The sequence below is a fragment of the Coptis chinensis genome, chromosome 7 (assembly GCF_015680905.1).
Source record: "Coptis chinensis isolate HL-2020 chromosome 7, ASM1568090v1, whole genome shotgun sequence".
NCBI lineage: Eukaryota > Viridiplantae > Streptophyta > Magnoliopsida > Ranunculales > Ranunculaceae > Coptis > Coptis chinensis.
Genome location: NC_141462.1, coordinates 95,667,464 through 95,685,720, shown reverse-complemented (window position 1 = coordinate 95,685,720; position 18,257 = coordinate 95,667,464). Strand labels below are relative to the sequence as shown.

The 18,257-nt window shown below is 35.3% G+C and overlaps 1 pseudogene across 1 annotated transcript; it reads right to left on the bottom strand.

Annotated features, from left to right (window-relative positions):
• Positions 1–1,441: 1,441 nt before the first annotated feature.
• On the bottom strand, positions 1,442–2,743 carry LOC147490248 (uncharacterized; annotated as a pseudogene). The gene has a single exon (XR_015202191.1). The product of XR_015202191.1 is annotated as an uncharacterized LOC147490248 (transcript).
• Between the last annotated feature and the right edge of the window lie 15,514 nt (positions 2,744–18,257).

The following is an 18,257-nucleotide window of genomic DNA, read 5'->3' as shown; positions in this document are numbered from 1 at the left end:
TAATTAACGGAAAATCGAAAACTGGATGCAATATCCTTGATGAATGTTTAACGGAAAATCGGGAACTGGATACAAATGCATTGAAATAACCTCAAAGAATAGTTAACTGGAAATCGGAAACCGGATGTAACTGCATCGAGCTACCCTCAAAGCATAAATAACCGAAAATTGGAAGCTTGATGCGAACTAACCTTGAAAAATAATTAACGGGAAATCAAAAACTGGTTGTAGATATATTGAACTAACCTCAAAGAGTAATTAACGGGAAATTGAAATCTGGATGCAAATGCAATGAACTAATCACAAAGAGTAATTAACGAAACATTGAAAACTAAATGCAACTATACTGAATTAACCTTAATGAATAATTAACGGGAAATCAGAAACTTGATACAACTACATTTAATTAACCTCAAAGAATAATTAATGGGAAATCGGAAACTAGATGCAACTATATTGAACTAACATCAAAGAATAATTAACGTAAAATCAGAAACTTGATGCAAATGCATTGAACTAACCCCGAAACATAATTGTATTATATATATGGAGAATATAATGTCTCGACAAGTATAGTTTAGCATTTTAAGTAGTGTTTATTATAATTATTTTATTATGATTGGGATTGTCTTGCTATTCGAATAGTTTCAATATCATCTTCGTTATATTGGGTATTCTTACAAAATTTCAATCAAACTTCTATTATTAAATAGCCTAACAACAAAAATAAGTCGATGAGTTTTATTAAGGTTTGGTGCTTTCTTTTTATAGAGAGTGGCGCAAGAAAATTGAATAAGTGATTAATATAATTTCCATATCTCATAGTTGTGCATAGTTGCTAATATTTTTTAGAATAATTTAATATAACGACAGTCGTTTGGAGGACGGATTCGAAAGCGAGTGTATTCTTAAGCAGCCAAACTTGATCAGCCTAAAATTTTCTGGTAATTAGAAAAGTCCAAAAAATAAAAATCTTGCATTGTTATTGTATAATCAAAACGCACGTGCAAAGTTGTTATTGTTATTGTTATTTTATGTATGTAAAGTTGTATACCTTTAGGTGTTTGATGGTTCATGGTGTTCAAATGAAATGAGGGCATACATAGCTTCATCAGAAAGAAAATAATTACATCACCACATATATCTACACTAGCTATTCTACTCTGTTTTCAAATAGAGCTTTCGATATACTGAGTACTAATTGTTTGCTATCGGCTGGCATTAGCATCACAGATATTCAATAAGTATAATTTTCATTCATCCTGATCCAAGGTATTGAGTTTATTTGCAAATCGCAGATAATACAAGACCCATTAAAACTAAAAATAAGACTAAAACAAACAGATTCAAGGTTTCAAAATATTTAAAGACAAATGGATTCAATGATTCAGGACCGGAATTATTAAAATTGCCGTCCGGTATAAATTCTTACCTACAAAGATTTTGTTTTTTTGTTTTTTAGTGCTGCAACCAAGTCACTTCTGGGCTTTACCCCGCTTATAGATCAAGCACAAACGTATGGGTAATTGGTTAGCATATACAACTCAAGTTGATCGATTCATGCTTTCTGCAGAACCCTAGAGCAGGACCCTATTTACTTCACCATTCATAGATGGAAAAGTCATTGCCGTAGTGAGCCTTAGTTCCAAATCAAGCAGCTGTTCAGCGTCGAAACATGGTGTGAAGAAAGGATGTCGTAGAGCCGCTGCAGCAGTAGGCCTGACATTGGGATCCCAGGATAGGAGTGATTCCATTAGCGCAATTGCATCGCGACTTGCTGATGGTATTAACTTCTGAAGGGGAATTCCTAAACACACAGGAAGCTGGATGTTGTGTGCTTCTGCTTCTTGAAGACCCTTAAACCAGGAAAACGGACTACCTTTTATGCTGCATATCTTGTCAAGTTGATCGACCTCATCCGTACCACGAAACAGAGGCTGCAGAAGAAATAATTCAGCCATGATAGCTCCCATTGCCCAAATATCAATAGCAGCACCGTACTTGGAAGACTTGACCAGAACCTCGGGTGCCCTATACCAGAGAGTTGTAATATGATTCGTGTATGGTTGATCAAACAAGAACTCTCGCGTGCAACCCAAATCATCTTCCACAGACAAGAACTCTCGCGACGAACCCAAATCAGCAATCTTGACTACGTTTCCAGAAACTAATATGTTATCTGGCTTAAGATCGCGGTGGAAGTATCCATGGCTATGCATATGGTCGATTCCTTTAAGTATCTGGAAGCAGTAACCTCTAATATTTTCTTCAGAGAAAAACCTTGTTCTCTCACAAATAAGTTGGTGCAGACTCCTATCCATGTATTCAAACACCAAGTCCAGGTACTCACCTTCTTGGACGATATCTTTGAGTTTGACGATGTTCGGATGATCCAATGCAACGAGCGCCTTCAGTTCCCTCTTCTCTTTACAATCTTCCCACAAACGACAACGATCCTTCAAGAACTTGATTGCAACAGATTCCCCGTGACGGTTATCGCAAGCTAGAAAAACATGCCCAAAGGTCCCTTCCCCAATTTTTCTGATGATTGTGTACTTGGAAAACAAGTTCAAAGAACCTTCATTGTTACCACTCATCTTGCTTGATAAATTCCTATACCTAACTCAAAGAGATGAAGAAGAACGAATTGTATATATAGAGGAAGTTGCATGGCGGTAAGTTTGCTTAAGAGTTTGAAGTTCTATTTGATTCGGAACAGAGACTCAGTTCTAGTCCTGTTTGGTATCGAATTTGTTATGACTTGGGCGTCAATTCTAAGCATATTCTCGGCAACAACGAATTTCAAGACTTTTAGCCACCAAAATCTTGTCTTTAGATATGTACTGGCCATTTGGCCCGGCCTATGGCCGGACTTGCTACATAGATAGCTAATGACTTAAAAGCTTAAAGTCCACTTGAATAAATAATATATGTATATTGATAGCTAATAATTCACTACATACTTTGTTTGAAAGGTTTATGTTTTTCTATTTTTTCAAGAGATTGCAATCAAAATATTATACACACACAATATTTGTATAGATGAAAAAATTCCGATTAAAGAATAAAATATCTCGTCCTCACTTGGCATGCAAAGAAACACCAACAAAGAGAATAATGGATTACATGCATGAGTAAATAAACCTATATTAATGGTACGTCATTGGCATATATTCAGGGTTTAACTAAGAATAGGGAGGCATGTTGTCTTGGATTGCGGGAGCAAGAGCATGTCATCACTTTCCGGTAGAACTCTTTCAAAGTTTTAAAATCAAATAACACATCAACAACCATAGGCAATACCACCATCTTGGCAATCACTTTCTTTATGACCAATTTCCTTAAGACCAACATTGCATACCTACATATGGTTTACATTGCCAAAAACTTCAAGCTACTTGACTACTTCGACTAAATCATATATGGAACCATGAAATGTAATTAAAATGATCTACTATGAAGTTGATTAACACTTCGACTAAATCATGGAACCATGAAATGTAATTAAAATGATCAACTATGAAGTTGATTAACACTTCGACTAAATCATGGAACCATGAAATGTAATTAAAATGATCTACTATGAAGTTGATTAATGTTAATTTAATTTGTAATCAAATTTACATGTGCAACGATTTGGAATATAGATTAGCCAAGAGTGATTAAATCAATGCGAACTTTATTACAATCTGATGCAACTGAATGCAACTTATTGCAACCTTGGGCAGACCCATAAATGATACTCTGTGAAATGTCATATATTCTTTCTTTTAATTATAGTCTTACATCAATTTACTCTGTAGGCAGTAAACTACAACCAAGATATGGGCCATATACTACGAATCCATCATCGTTGTGAACACCCAACCTTCCTAGATGATCTGCTGCTTTGTTTACTTATATGTGAACATTCTTGTAAGTAACCTCCTCCAAGAAGAAAGTAAACAGAACATATAAAGTATAAAGTGCTTTGTATGGGCTGCTTCTACAAAAGATTAAGAAAAAAACTTTGGTACAAATATTAACACATTTGTATGTGGGTATGTCTTTTTTCATACAACGGCAACAACATCAATTTCAACGAAGCATTTGCATACATTTAGTAACATTAAATTCAACAAAGCATTTGCATCCAATGACACGTTCAAGATTGAAAGAAATCATAACACCAAAGTTGTCAGGCATGTAAAAATCTCCTCCACCAATGCCGCAACCACCACCAAGAACTTTCTGGCCAGTTTTAAGATCCAACTTTGCAATGAACTCTTTCGTTGTCTCTGCCCAATATATGAAAGTCCACTTACACATTTATCATGAGACAAAAGGCAAAAATATAAAATAAACTCGAAGAAAAGAAAGTTCAAAGAAACAAAGGCATGCTTTCGTAAATAGCGAGCCAAGATGTGAAGACATTTCTCTTTGATTGGGCTTCTGCAAGTGCTCTGTTTCGAGGATTGAAATCCCAAGGCAGTGTCTTTAAGTGGAGCTCCAATATGTTGAAACAATCATAACTGGGACTTTATTGTTTACCTTACTTCTTTGCTAAGGAACATGACACATAGTGGGCTCAGAGGTATGAGCCTAGCTGGGATGTCTTAGTTATCAATATAGATTCCTTAAGACCCTTTTGTTGATTGTTACTTATCTATTATTACCAATCAACAAATTGATTTGGTTCTAGGTAGAGACATCTTAGCATTTTGGCCCCTAGAGACCAAATCCCATCGTCTTGACCACATGTATTTGGTAATTTATGACATTTCTCTTCAAGTCATACTTTTTTAAGAATTGGAAGAAACATATTTGACTTACCAATTCTGCCAATTTTTACAAATCCTTCTCGAATAGTTTTTTCACTATCCTTTAGTTTATATTGAACATTGGCCAAGTAGCACTGAAATCCCTTATCATCATCTGTACCGACCTTTCTAAATAACCAAGAAATCTGCAATTTTGAAGATAAATTTAAACCCTCGAACCATTTTTATCATATTTCAATCAATTTAAATTTAAACCCTCGATCAAGTCCTCAACCAAACAGGTATATAGTTCTCTACTATTAAGCACAATATAATTTCAACTAAATCTCCACATTTTAGATCTAAAAAGATTACTTAAAATGATAAGATACATAGCCCGCTGATATTATATGACTCAAATTAAGATGGCAATGAGAGGTCTAAGAGATCAACATAATAAGTCACAAATGAAAAGAGCAAGGAGATGCATAAGGAATGGGCTACAGGAAGTACTTGCCTCAGTAACAGGGAATTCCAAAGTTTGTTTGGCTGCTAACTTTATAGCAACCTCAGAACTGCATCAACCATGCTAAATTCTTTATTTCGAGAATGTCCAATCATCTTATTGTAAGCAAGGTACCACCATGGAACATCACCCAAAAAGCAAACACAATTAGGTAAGTTAACATTTTCTTGAAAATTGGAGGTTCTTTAAATATGTATGATGAACATGAATAATTGCTAAAATGAACCAAAATTATACATAACCACTCTTAGGTTGTTTGAAATGACCATGAATTGACCCTTCTTCAACGATAAGCACTCTTGTCTTTTTTCGTGGTGGACAATGGGGTGTAAAGAAAGATCCCTGAAGAACCTTTTCTAAAGCAGAACCGCTTCAAGATCTTGCATTTGACCTAACGCAAACACACTTCATTTTACGCTTAACTAAAAAAATAACTATATAGTAAAAAGAAGAATATCGACAATTGATTTACGGATTTACACCTTCTCATCGCTTCAATTTATTATCCATCTTTCTTGGCTTCCCATTATCGTCCAAAACACAGAAAAGTGTCTTTTCTTGTGTAATCTAACAAGGGTGCCAGGCTTAACCTACAAACAGAAAGATGATCAAATCATGATTACACACGTGTATTTTTCTTCTTAATGAAACTTTGAATTCAGAAAGAGTATATCTGATTAACCTACCTTTCCTTTGTTGTTGTGTTTAGTTTTTTTCCAACAAAGAAGTCTATTACAACCACCAGCATTTGTCCTCAATTCATATCCCCTGCAGAGAAACACAACAAATTATTACAATTGTAATTTAACATTTGAAATCAGGTTTAATCTTAAGATAGGCAAGTTGTTGAATATCCCTAATTACAACCATAGGAGCAGTTGGTATATTCATCAAGAGATACAACAGAAGAAAGTCCATTTACCACGCTAATCTCCAACTAAATCCAACCACACCCTTTCCCTCAACTAACACCCTCCAAGAAAAATCTTACAAAATCACACAATAGACATAATACAATTCACATGCATGTATGATCATTAAAATAAAAAACTACTCATAGGTTCTCCTTGTCGAAATTGCCTACATAACCTCTGTTGTGCAACAAACTTGGAGACATGGGATAGCGCTCAAATCTTTGACCAGTCTGCTCCTTCTGGTGACTCCTAATTTCATTGACCACCAGTTTCTCCTCTTTTCGGTAATGGTAAGCCAATGGTGTCAAGATGTTCCGGTGGTGTAGTCCCCTGAGCCGTCTGAGCTCCATACCAAATCCGTCTTTACCAAGTTTATTCATGTCCTTCATTCTCTTCACCACCACAGCTACTCCATTTGTCATCACCGCTTTATCTGTAGATCCTAAACCGCCATTCCCCAACACCTCACCGCAGCCTTCATCAAATCTGGCAGCCAAAAAGACCTCTCTCCTCATTTACCACGATGAGATCCCCCCCCCACCCCCCCCCACTCTGGACCCTTTTCGACCGGATGTTATACCTCTGTTGGAAATTGTGGCCGACTCAACTTCCTTGCTTTGGTTGAAGCCGGTGGTGGCATGTGCAACTCTATTGGCTCATGGAAACCGCCACCAAACACATCAAATTCCCTTCTTCTCTTAACCACAATAATTGTTGCCACAGCTAGAGTAAGAATCACTAAAACCAAGGTCACAATTGCGGCCGTTATTACACTTGCTTCATCTTTTAACGATGGAGGTGCATGTTCTCGTAATCTGTCTTTGATTCTCGTGGTGCCGTTGGTGGGACTACTTTACATTCCACACTTAACGGTTTCCCACAAAGGCCAAAGATTGCCTAGAAAGGAACTTGCATTGAATTTAGATAAACTAGTCGAAATTTGGCCCTCCAAATTGTTATTAGAAAAATTGAGGGACGCCAATGCCGATAGTGGGGTATAGGCCCCGAAAACTGGTTTCCTTCAAGATGCGACTCCTTGAAATTTGTCAACTTCGCTAAAGATATTGAATTGGCCCTGTAATTTATTGTCCGACATCAACAACTTTTTTTCAATGATTCCATTTTCAAGAAGTAATCCTCTTTGATTCCCCGAAAAACGCATTATCGATAAATACAAAGCCTTTAAAAGCGCCAAGACGATTGAATTCGTGAATCGGACTGTGAAACTATTATTCATGAAACCGATACTCCTAAGACCGCCTATTTCCTGTGAATGCGACGATATCAATACTGCCATGTCGCCCCTGTCGAAGACCATACACAATGCCTTTTATAACAAATAACTCCAATCCATGGATTCGCTTCATTGCAAGGGAGCCGTATATGGGTTCCAAGAATCAAGTTCCTTCAAGATCTTTAAATGACTCCTTAAGTTTTAATAATGCTTCGATATCTAAAGCCCAAAGTACCATAGGAGAGTGGAAAAAACAGAGAAAAAAGAGAAGGGTTGGCCGTATTAGGCCAACAAACACCATCTTCTTTAGATTGAAAAAAACAAAATTAATACCTCAAGATGAAATGTGAGGGTTTCAAACACACCCAAATCTTAGTTTCTTGAAAATGTACCATGTTTTCGTTTTTCTGTTCATACATTGTGTTTTTCTTCTTTCTATATTTCAGTTTTGTTTGTTTGGTGCATTAGTGTGATGAAAGTGGGCATTCTAAGAATAGAAAGAATGGGAAGGATTTTGGTGGGAAAAGAGAGGTGGATCTTCTGTTGACCTTGTCTAATTTTGACAAAAAAACAGTTTCTAGGATTGAAGGTTGGGCAGATTTCCAGCCAATATCATGGATTACATCTGATTTTGGCGTGAGATGTCATCTTGTGGTAATATTTGATTTTTCTCTGGTTTCAACCGGTTCAAAGATGCAGGGGTTCCCTTTTCAGTTGCTTGCAACCATGCACTCTCTAACCTCTGCTCATCAATTATGGCATGTATTCATTGCATCGGAGTAGTTTGCTTCTTCTCTTTTGTGTTTTCATGATTGCCTTTCTCTGAGAGGATTGGTAAGGCAGTTGTAACTTGGTAGCACCTGCTCCTCTTCCCAAATTAGTTCCAGAGATCCTGAACAATTTTTTAGTTTAATTTTGGAAGAAGAGAATAATAAGAGAGAGGGTTTGAAGAGATGAATTTTTTTTTTTTTTTGAATTGGGAGTGTTTTGTAGAATTGAAAAGAGAATATGGAAAGAGGTTTTTATCTATTTTGGGTTACCCGCGAACAATTGAAATCGGCAAAAAAGGGCGTAGAATTCTTTTTTTTATGAAAAATCTGATGTGTCAGTCTCAGAGAAAAAAGGGGGGGGGCTGACGTGGGTCACTGGGAGCATTTTCCACTACTCAGTATTAATGGTCTTTGATTATAGCTATACGCTCTTGGCTCTATTTTTCAAGGCTTCACAAATTCTCCAATTTTTTGTAAACTCTAATACTAATTACGAAAAAAAAAATCCAAATTAGGAGTTTCCATTATTTATGTAATGGGGGTTCAACAAGGAGTCCCACAAAAACACTCCTTCTCAATTTTTCTTTTAAATTAGAAATTTTAGCTAGATAAACCCTAGAAAACCCACAAAGAAAATAACCCCAAAGAAACAAAACCCCCATATCAAAGAGCTACAAGATTTTTTTTTTTTTTTTTTTTGCACTAAAAATTATTGTTAACAAAGTTTGATCAATTATAAATGAGTTTCGAGTACCCAACTTTTAAGTTCTAACAGTAATAGGTAATACGGTTACAGAAGTCAAGCAGTATGCTGGAGAGACATTCAACCCGGACAATGTTCACTATTTAAATATTAAAGCCGAGTTCAATAACGTAGATAATCATGTTTGTGACATGGTGATTTCACTGTCCTAATACTTATATTTTTAGCAGCAATATCATGTTTTATATCCTCAATGTCAAGGGAAAATGTCAATCATGTGTTTTTATATGATGACAACCAGACACGATAATAATGAAAATAACTAATGATTGTTATGAGAAAATGATAACTTCTAAAACATGTAGACCTTGCAAAACATATATTAGGTAAAATATGAAACAACATTATTCTCAAATCTATAGAAGGCCCAAATCTCTTTGTACTGTATATACTATCGATACTAATCTTATGTTACTATGTAGTGATAGTCCATAACCTATTAAAATATTAGACCAAAAAGAGAACAATCACATAATGCTCTAAGAATGTTTAGATTTGTGTGTAAGGTGGGGTTTTATTTTGGATCAGTGAGAAAGGGAAGGGTTTCTTGGAAGATCACTCTATCAGAAACATGAGTAAGCTAAGTAGGTGATGCAACTGCATTGAACTAACTTCAAAGAATAATTAATGGAAAATCAGAAATTGGATGTGAATGCATCGATCTAACCTCTAAGAATAATTAACAGAAAATCGAAAACTAAAAGCAAACGCATCGAACTAAACTAAAAGCATAATTAACGCCAAATCAGAAATTGGACCCAACTGTTTGGAATTAACCTCAAAAAAATAATTAATGGGAAATCAGAAACTGGATGCAAATGTATTGAACTAACCTCACAAAATAATTAACGAGAAATCAGAAACTAGATGCAACTATATTGAAATATCCTTATAGAATAATTAACATAAAATCAAAAACTGGATAGAAATGCATTGAACTAACCTCGAAGAATAATTAACGGAAAATCATAAAGTGGTTGGACCTACATTGAACTAACCTAAAAAAATAATTAACGTAAAATTGAAAACTAAATGCAAATGAATCGAACTAACCTCAAAGAATAGTCAACGAAAAATCGGCAACAATATGCAAATGCATTGAACTAATCTCAAAGGATAATTAACGTGAAATTGGAAACTGGATACAACCGCGTTGAACTAACCTCAAAAAATAATTAACATGAAATCAAAAATTTGATGCAATTGCATCAAACTAACCTCAAAAAATAATTAATTGGATATTGGAAACTGGACGCAATTGCATGGAACTAATAACAAAGAATAATTAACGGGAGATCGAAAACTAGATGCAAATATATTGTACTAACTGTAACGCCCGTATTTAAAATACATATTTATTTATTAATTAATTAATTTAATTATTTATTTAAAATTCGCTGGATTGGATTTGAGATATGTGGGCCTGATTTCTGGGCCCGAGTCTATGTTGGGCTTAGGTTTCAAACCCAAGTATATATTCATATTTTTATAAAGAATAGGGTTTAGAGAAAATAAAATAAAATAAAATGGAGGCAGAGATAAAAGCTCGTTTGCTAGAGGGTTGGAGCACGACGATTCGGACGATGAGGGATTCGTCGAGTTTTAATACAGATGAGTAGATTAGTTTTATATTTCACGGTCTAATTTTACTGTCCAAAGTTTCCATTCATGATTTCTGTGCATTTTTTTGTCGTCATTATTATTGTTAATGTCGTTGTTAAAACTTGTTAATGGTAGCATTATTGAAACTCGGGGAAAGGGGTTGTTGAAGCTTGAAAGAGCGTCAATGGCGGCGCGAGCCCCAAACTAACATTCGTGATCTTGATATCGCTGAAAACCGCTTTTAATCTTGGTTTGTGTTGGGATTATATTTATTGAACTGTTTGAACTATTATCATGTTTGTATGTGGTGTGTTGGTTGGACGTCGGGATTAAAATTTGGGTGGACTGTTGAAGCTCTGAACAGGCGTTAATGGAGGCGTGAGCTCGAATTGGTACTACCCTTTATTATGTTGTTTGTTCTGATGGGTTATGTGGTTGGTTAGTTGGATTATGATGGAGTGCTGGAGAGTGGGGGCAGTGAAGTTTTGAGGGAGGCGTTAATGGCGTCCCCTGTCATACTGTGGTTTGAACTTTTATAGTTTTGATTGTTTGGAATTTGTCGGTTTGATGGGTTGTGGGTTGATGTCGAAGGAGTTAGGGATGGATACTTGGTTGTTGTTTGGAGAGTGGGGGCTGTTAGGAGCCTTGAACAGGCGTCAATGGCGGTTGGGATTGAGTTTTTGAAGTGTGAGGGTATCGAGTTTTTATTGTATTGAAATATTGGGTTTTTCATTCGGGTCAAAATTGCTGGATCGAGAGAGGAGGACGAGTGGTGGCCAGCGCGGGAGCTGGTGTGGTGGAGGGAGCTGGTAACATGAGGGAGAGGAGGAAGACGACCTGTCTTGGGTCAGTTGGGCTTGGGCCTTAGCTAGTTTAAGTTGTTGGGCCGAGCTCTATTTTGTTTCTTTGGGCCCGATTTTATTTGGGTTGGTTGGGCCAATTCTATTTTGTTTCTTTGGGCCGGTTTTAGTTGTTTGGTTGGGCCAGTTCTATTTTGTTCTTGGGTCCGACCACTTTAGTTTTCTTTGGGCCGAACCAATTAAAGTTTTGGGCCAATTTCAAGTTTGTTTTGGGGCCGGGTTCTAAGGTTTGGGTTTGGGCTCAGCTAGTTGGGTCTGAACCGTTTCCTTAGTCATGAGCCATGAGCCATGCACCTTTGCCCTTAGCCATGAACCAAGGCTATGACCCTGAACTTGTTGAATATGGAAACGACAGTTTGACTTTGTCAATGATAGGTTAACTTTGACATTGACCGTTGACCGTTGACTATGGAATATTGACTTTTTCCAGATTTTCACATATTTAAGAATATGGACAAATGTAGTAATAAAATGTTGTCAAAAATTGTATAACCTTGTTTGTCATTATCTAATTCAGATTTGACGTGAGTAGTGTGTAAAGAATATAAATATTGGCACTTAATAAGAGGGGAATTCTGATAATAAGACTTAGATATATATGTTTTTATGAGTATTAAACTACATACGGACTTAGATTCATGGACTTTAGATTTTTGGGCTTTGATTGTGGACTGTGGACTGTTTAATTGTGCTACGTTTTATGTTGTAAATTGTATGGACAAATCAAATGCTAAAATGCTGTGGAAGCTTGTATAAATTTGGTTGTCATTATCTAAGAAAGATTTGACGTTGATATTGTGTATATTTTGACACATGATGAGATAGAAAATTTAGGAGATATAATATTTCTAAAACGCTATAAAAATGTTATGCGATACGTTTGAAGCAATTGTGACATTATATAATATGTTGGGATATATATATTAAATGCAATAGTTTTGGAGAAATAAATGTATAAATGCTCCATTATTTTATCTGTGAGATGCTAGTAGAGTATTTGTGGATATTTCCCACGGGATTGTGGCATAGTGCAATAATATATTGGCACGTGACAGAATGAAAATGGTTATGAGATATATTGAGATATTTCTAAATATTGTGGCTTAGTGCAATAAGGTATTTGACCTGCACGTGATATAGTTGAATGATTATGAGATATAAATGTATGACACTTGAATAAATTATGTAACGAAAATCCTAGAACCTAGCTACCACAACTCATATGATTTGGCCCTTGTGATGGGCGTATGTGATATGATTGGCCATTCGGGCATTTCAGTGAATCTGAATGGCCCTTTTGGCGTAAGTAATGTGATTGGCCCTTCTGGCGTTTCAGTGAAGCTGAATGGCCCTTCTGGCGTAGTCGAATGGTGGCTTGATTATTCCATTCGCAAAATTAGAATGAGATGCGCGATATTTTATGCCGAATAGTAGCAGTACTTACATAATGACTTTCGTGTGAGGGTTACCTAGTGTGCAGCATCCCACTCAGGGTAGTTACGCACGGAGTGGTTCATTATGTGAGGGGAGGCATCTGGATGTACATGTTCGGCGTTGGGAAGCGATTGTGGTAGCCAGGGAAACTAGGTAAGATATAGATACGACGTAATTTTAGGGACACACAAAGAAAGCCTTAATTAATATAATTATGGTAATATGTTGGTTAATGATATATCTTTAGATAGTTGATTGTATATGGTTTTGCAGAAGGGTGGGAAAAATTACTTGATGCGGTAAGTATAGAATATGCTTGGCTGGTTATTAGTTTAGTTATAACCTAAGGCGCCTCGGTGGAGGAACTAAATGCCTTTGTATTATTGTTGGGAAGCTAAGGCGCCTCAGTGGAGGAACTACCTGCCTTAATCATTGTACTTAAGGATGTTGTATTAGTCGTTGGAAGTTAAGGCGCCTCGGTGGAGGAACTACCTCCCTTATGGATTGTGTATATATTTGTATAAGTATAATTTGTATTTTAGGGCTACTCACACCAGCATTGTTTATAATGCTGACCCGATTTGCATATTTGCTTATCGGAAACAATGCTGACCCGATTTGCATATTTGTTTATCGGGTGTGTTCATTAAATGAACATAGTTGATAAGTCTTGACAAGTTTAGTGTTGAAGAAGGTTGGTTGCTGCTTGTGGTTTGCGTGTTAGCGTCACCTTTCAAGATAGGTTTTGTTTTCCCTTTAGATGATATAGATTTTCAGTTGAGACAATGCTATTTGTATTTTCATTTGTAATTTTTAAATAAAGAGTTATTGAAAAGAGATTTGTAACCTAATCTTATTTGTGAATTTTTGTAATGAAGAAGACTTTTGTTTAAGTTAAAAATTTTATTGGTGTTTAATTATCCGCATATTTAAACTATTTATGGATTTTTTGGAGTGGAGAGTGCATCACACCTAGAAAATCGAAGAGTCGAGAACAAATATTGTTTTTTTGAATTCTGTCAAAATTCGGGGCGTGACACTAACCTAAAAGAATAATTAACGAAAAATCAGAAATTAAATATTCTTTGATGATCATACTTAGTGAATCATGTATAATATATTTTTTTATGTCAAGTTTGCAAAGAAACTACAGAAGAATCAATAGAAGTTGATATTACACACCACCTTGAAATCTTGAATAACTAATGGGAAATCACAAACTGTATGCAAATGCATCTAACTAACATTAATGAATAATTAATAAGAAATCGGAAACTAGATGCATCGAACTAACCTCAAAGAATATTTAACAAAGAATTAAAAACTAGATGCAAATGAATCGAACTATCCTAAAGAATAACTAACGGGGAATTATTGACAATATGATGCAAATGCATTGAATTTACCTCAAAGAATAATTAACGAAAAATCCGAAATAGGATGGAAATGTAATGAACTAATCTTAAATAATAATTAACTAGAAATTTTTTTATGATCCAACATTGTGAATCATGTATTTATATGATATTTTTTAAAGCCATGTTTGCAAGAAAACAAACAGAAAGATTAATAGAATTTGGTATTACTAATGGAAAATCAAAAACTTGATGCAATTGCATCCAACTAACCTCTAAAAATAATTAAGTGAAAATCGACAACTAGATGCAAATGCATTTAACAAACCTCAAAGAGTAATTAACGGAAAATCTTTTTTTTTTTTTTTTTTTTTAAAGATAATTGTATTGATTAAGAAAATGTTACAAATTTAAAAAAAGAGTAAAAGTTAATATAGGCATCATGTCTTCATTTCGACAGATAGCTAATTTACAAATCTATAATATGTAGGTCATATTATTGTCTTCTATCCTGTATAGAAAATTAGGAGTACCGACCCACCATTTGTTTCCCCATTTGCCAAAGTGACAATAGTTTTAGAGCAAATGTCTGCTCCAAAGTTACCTCTCGACATGTGTTGGTGATTACAATCCAATCAACTAAGATGCTTGACTTTTTTCCATGCCGCTCGCACTCACCAATGCATTTGGTTGTTATTAAATGACTTCATTGCAGCAGTGGAATCCGACTCCACCCATATATATTTCCATCCTAGTTTCACTACTTTGCTAATGCATCCAACTAACCTCTAAAAGTAATTAACGGGAAATCAGAAAATATATACAACTGTATTGAACTAATCTCAAAGAATAATTAACATGAAATCAAAACTGAATGCAAATACATGGAACTAACCTAAAAATATGATTAACGACAAATTAAAAACTGGATGAAATTGCATTTATCTAACTTTAAAAGATAATTAATGAGAAATCAGAAATTGGATGTAAATGCATTGAACTAACATCCGATCAAAGAATAACTAATGAGAAATCATAAACAGGATGTGAATGCATCAATCTAACCTCAAAGTTAAGAATAATTAACTGGAAATCATAAACTGAATGCAAATGCATGAAAGTAACCTAAAAGAATGATTAACGATAAATTGAAAACTAATTGTAACTACATATAACTAATTTCAAAAGATAATTAGAGGGAAATAGGAAAATTTGATGCAAATGCATTAAAAAAAAAAAACTAACGGGAAATCAGAAACTGGATGTGAATGCATCGATCTAACCTCAAAAAAAGATTAACGGAAAATTAGAAATTGATAGCAAATGTATCAAACTAATCTCAAAGCATAATTAACGAGAAATCGAAAATTGGACGCAACTGCATGGAACTAATCCCAAAGAATAATTAACATGAAATCATAAACTGGGTGTAAATGCATCATAGTAACCTCAAAAAATAATTAATTTGAAATTGGAAACTAGATGCAAATGCATCAGACTAACCTCAAAGAATAATTAACAGGAAATCAGAAACTTGATGCAAGTGCATCGAACTAACCTCAAAGCATAATTAATAAAAAATTGGAAACAAGATGCAACTGCATGGAACTATGATGATAAGTACAAGAGTTTTGCGGAATATTCACAAATCTACATGCAACCAAACTCGATGACAAGTTTCTTTCAAGCCGGAGAGTATGATGCATGGGCATAAAAACTTCTAATTATATTATTAATAGTCTTATATAATTTATTAGTAGAGTTTCTTATTTGTTCTATTTTGGTTTCTAAATAGAATTAGAAACATTGGTTATTATATAAAGGCAGCTAGGCCTTCATTTAGATGATTGTTATTAAATATTTATTCTAAAGAATTTGTTCTTCATGATTGAAGGTTTATTCTAACCGCAAATAATATAATTAACGGGGAATCGGAAACTTGATGCAAATGCAACAAACTAACCTTAAAAAATATTTAGCGGAAAATCATAAACTAAATGCAAATTGATCAAACTATCCCCAAAGAATAATTAACTGGAAATTGGCAACAGGATATAAATGCATCGAACTTACCTCAAGGAATAATTAACGGGAATTCGGAAACTAGATGCAAATGCATCAAACTAACCTCAAAACAGAGTTGTATCATATATAATGAGAATGTCTTGACAAGTATAGTTTTGTATTTAAAATGGTATTTATCGTAATGTTTTGCTATTCAATTAGCGTCAATGTGATCTTCGCCTCCTTGGGCATTCTCCCAAAATTTCAAACAAACTTATATTACTAATTAAACAACAACAAAAAAGTCAAAGAGTTTTATCAAGAGTGGGTTCTTTCTTTTTATTAAAAGTGGGATTTTCATATTGCAAGAAATTTGGATGAGTAGTCAATATAATATTCATATCTCATAGTTATGCATAGTTGCTAATACTTTTATAACGACACCCGTTCGTATGACGGGTTCGAAAGCTAATATATATTATAGCTATACACTCTTAGCTCTATTTTTCAAGGTTTTACAGACTCTAATACTAATTACGAAAAAAAAATGAATTCCAAATCCTTAGATCCTACCTACATTAATATCGGCTCTTCTAGGATGCTCATAGTGAGCCACGTCAGCAAAATTTTCAGAAAAGGCCTCACTTAACAAATAATTAGTTGGTTGATTACCAAGTTAATCTTATTATTGGTGTGTATAGTAATTTATAAAAGAACCTTTTGGTATTTTTAATTGTGTCTAAAATGAAAAAGTAAACACACGCATGATTTTCCTTTTCGCCGTTAGAAATACAAAACCCAATAAACAATAAAAATGAAAATCGTCCAGAAAACATGAACGTAGATCAGCCATACACTTATGGATGGTATGAAATCTCACGCTCATGTCATCGTTCTTGGGGCTACCAATAGGCCTAACAGCATTGATGCAGCTTTGAGAAGATTTGGGAGGTTTGATAGGGAAATTAAGATTGGAGTTCCATATGAAGTTGGACGTCTTGAGGTTCTTCGCATCCAAACAAAGAACATGAGGCTCTCAAATGATGTTAACTTAGAGTGGGTTGCGAAGGATACTCATGGATATGTTGGTGCTAATCTGGCAGCATTGTCCACTGAAGCTGCGTTACAGTGCATCAAAGAAAAAATGGGCTTGATTGATTTGGAAGATGAATCTATAGATGTCGAGAAACTTAATTCTATGGCTGTTACAAATCAGCACTTTAAAGAGACTGTGCAATATCTAGTGGAGCATCCTGAGAAGTTTGAAAAGTGTGGTATGTCTCCTTCAAGAGGAGTGCTTTTCTATGGACCTCCAGGATGTGGTAAAACTCTGTTGGCGAAGATGATTGCAAACGAATGTCAAGCGAACTTCATTAGTATTAGCCTTACCAAGGTGGCTACACAGACAAGATGCCATCAGTAAACTCGGCAATTGCCGATAAATCTCTTTCGGCAAAAAACGTTGTGGCATCTAAGATTGGATATGGTGATAAAACAGGCGACAAAATTGCAGGAGCTCAAACTGACAGAGGAAAAAAAATGGACTTGATTGATTTGGAAGATTCGTTATTGAATTTGCTAAGTTTACATCATGGATCAAGAACAAAAGCATATCGCCCCGCCAAGCTATGAGACTGCGACAAAGGTTGAAGGGGAGCACCAAGACCATAAACTATTGGATTCCTTGGATAAAAAAGAAGAAGAGAAGCCCCATGATGAAATGTGTGTCCCAGAGTTTGTAGAGACCCACATTGCAAAAGTAGAAGAGAATAAAGAAGAGGAGGAGAGTAAGCCTGGTTTCATGGAAACACTTCCCCCATCTACCAACAGCTCTGGCCCCGTAAGTATATACATAACAGCAATCCCTCTACTCTGCGTGAGACGGTTGTTGAAGTGCCTAACGTAACCTACGAGGATATAAGGGGGGTTGAGAACGTTAAGAGGGAACTTAAAGAGACTGTGCAATATCCAGTGGAGCATCCTGAGAAGTTTGAGAAGTGTGGTATATGTCTCCTTCAAGAGGAGTGCTTTTCTATGGACCTCCAGGCTGTGGTAA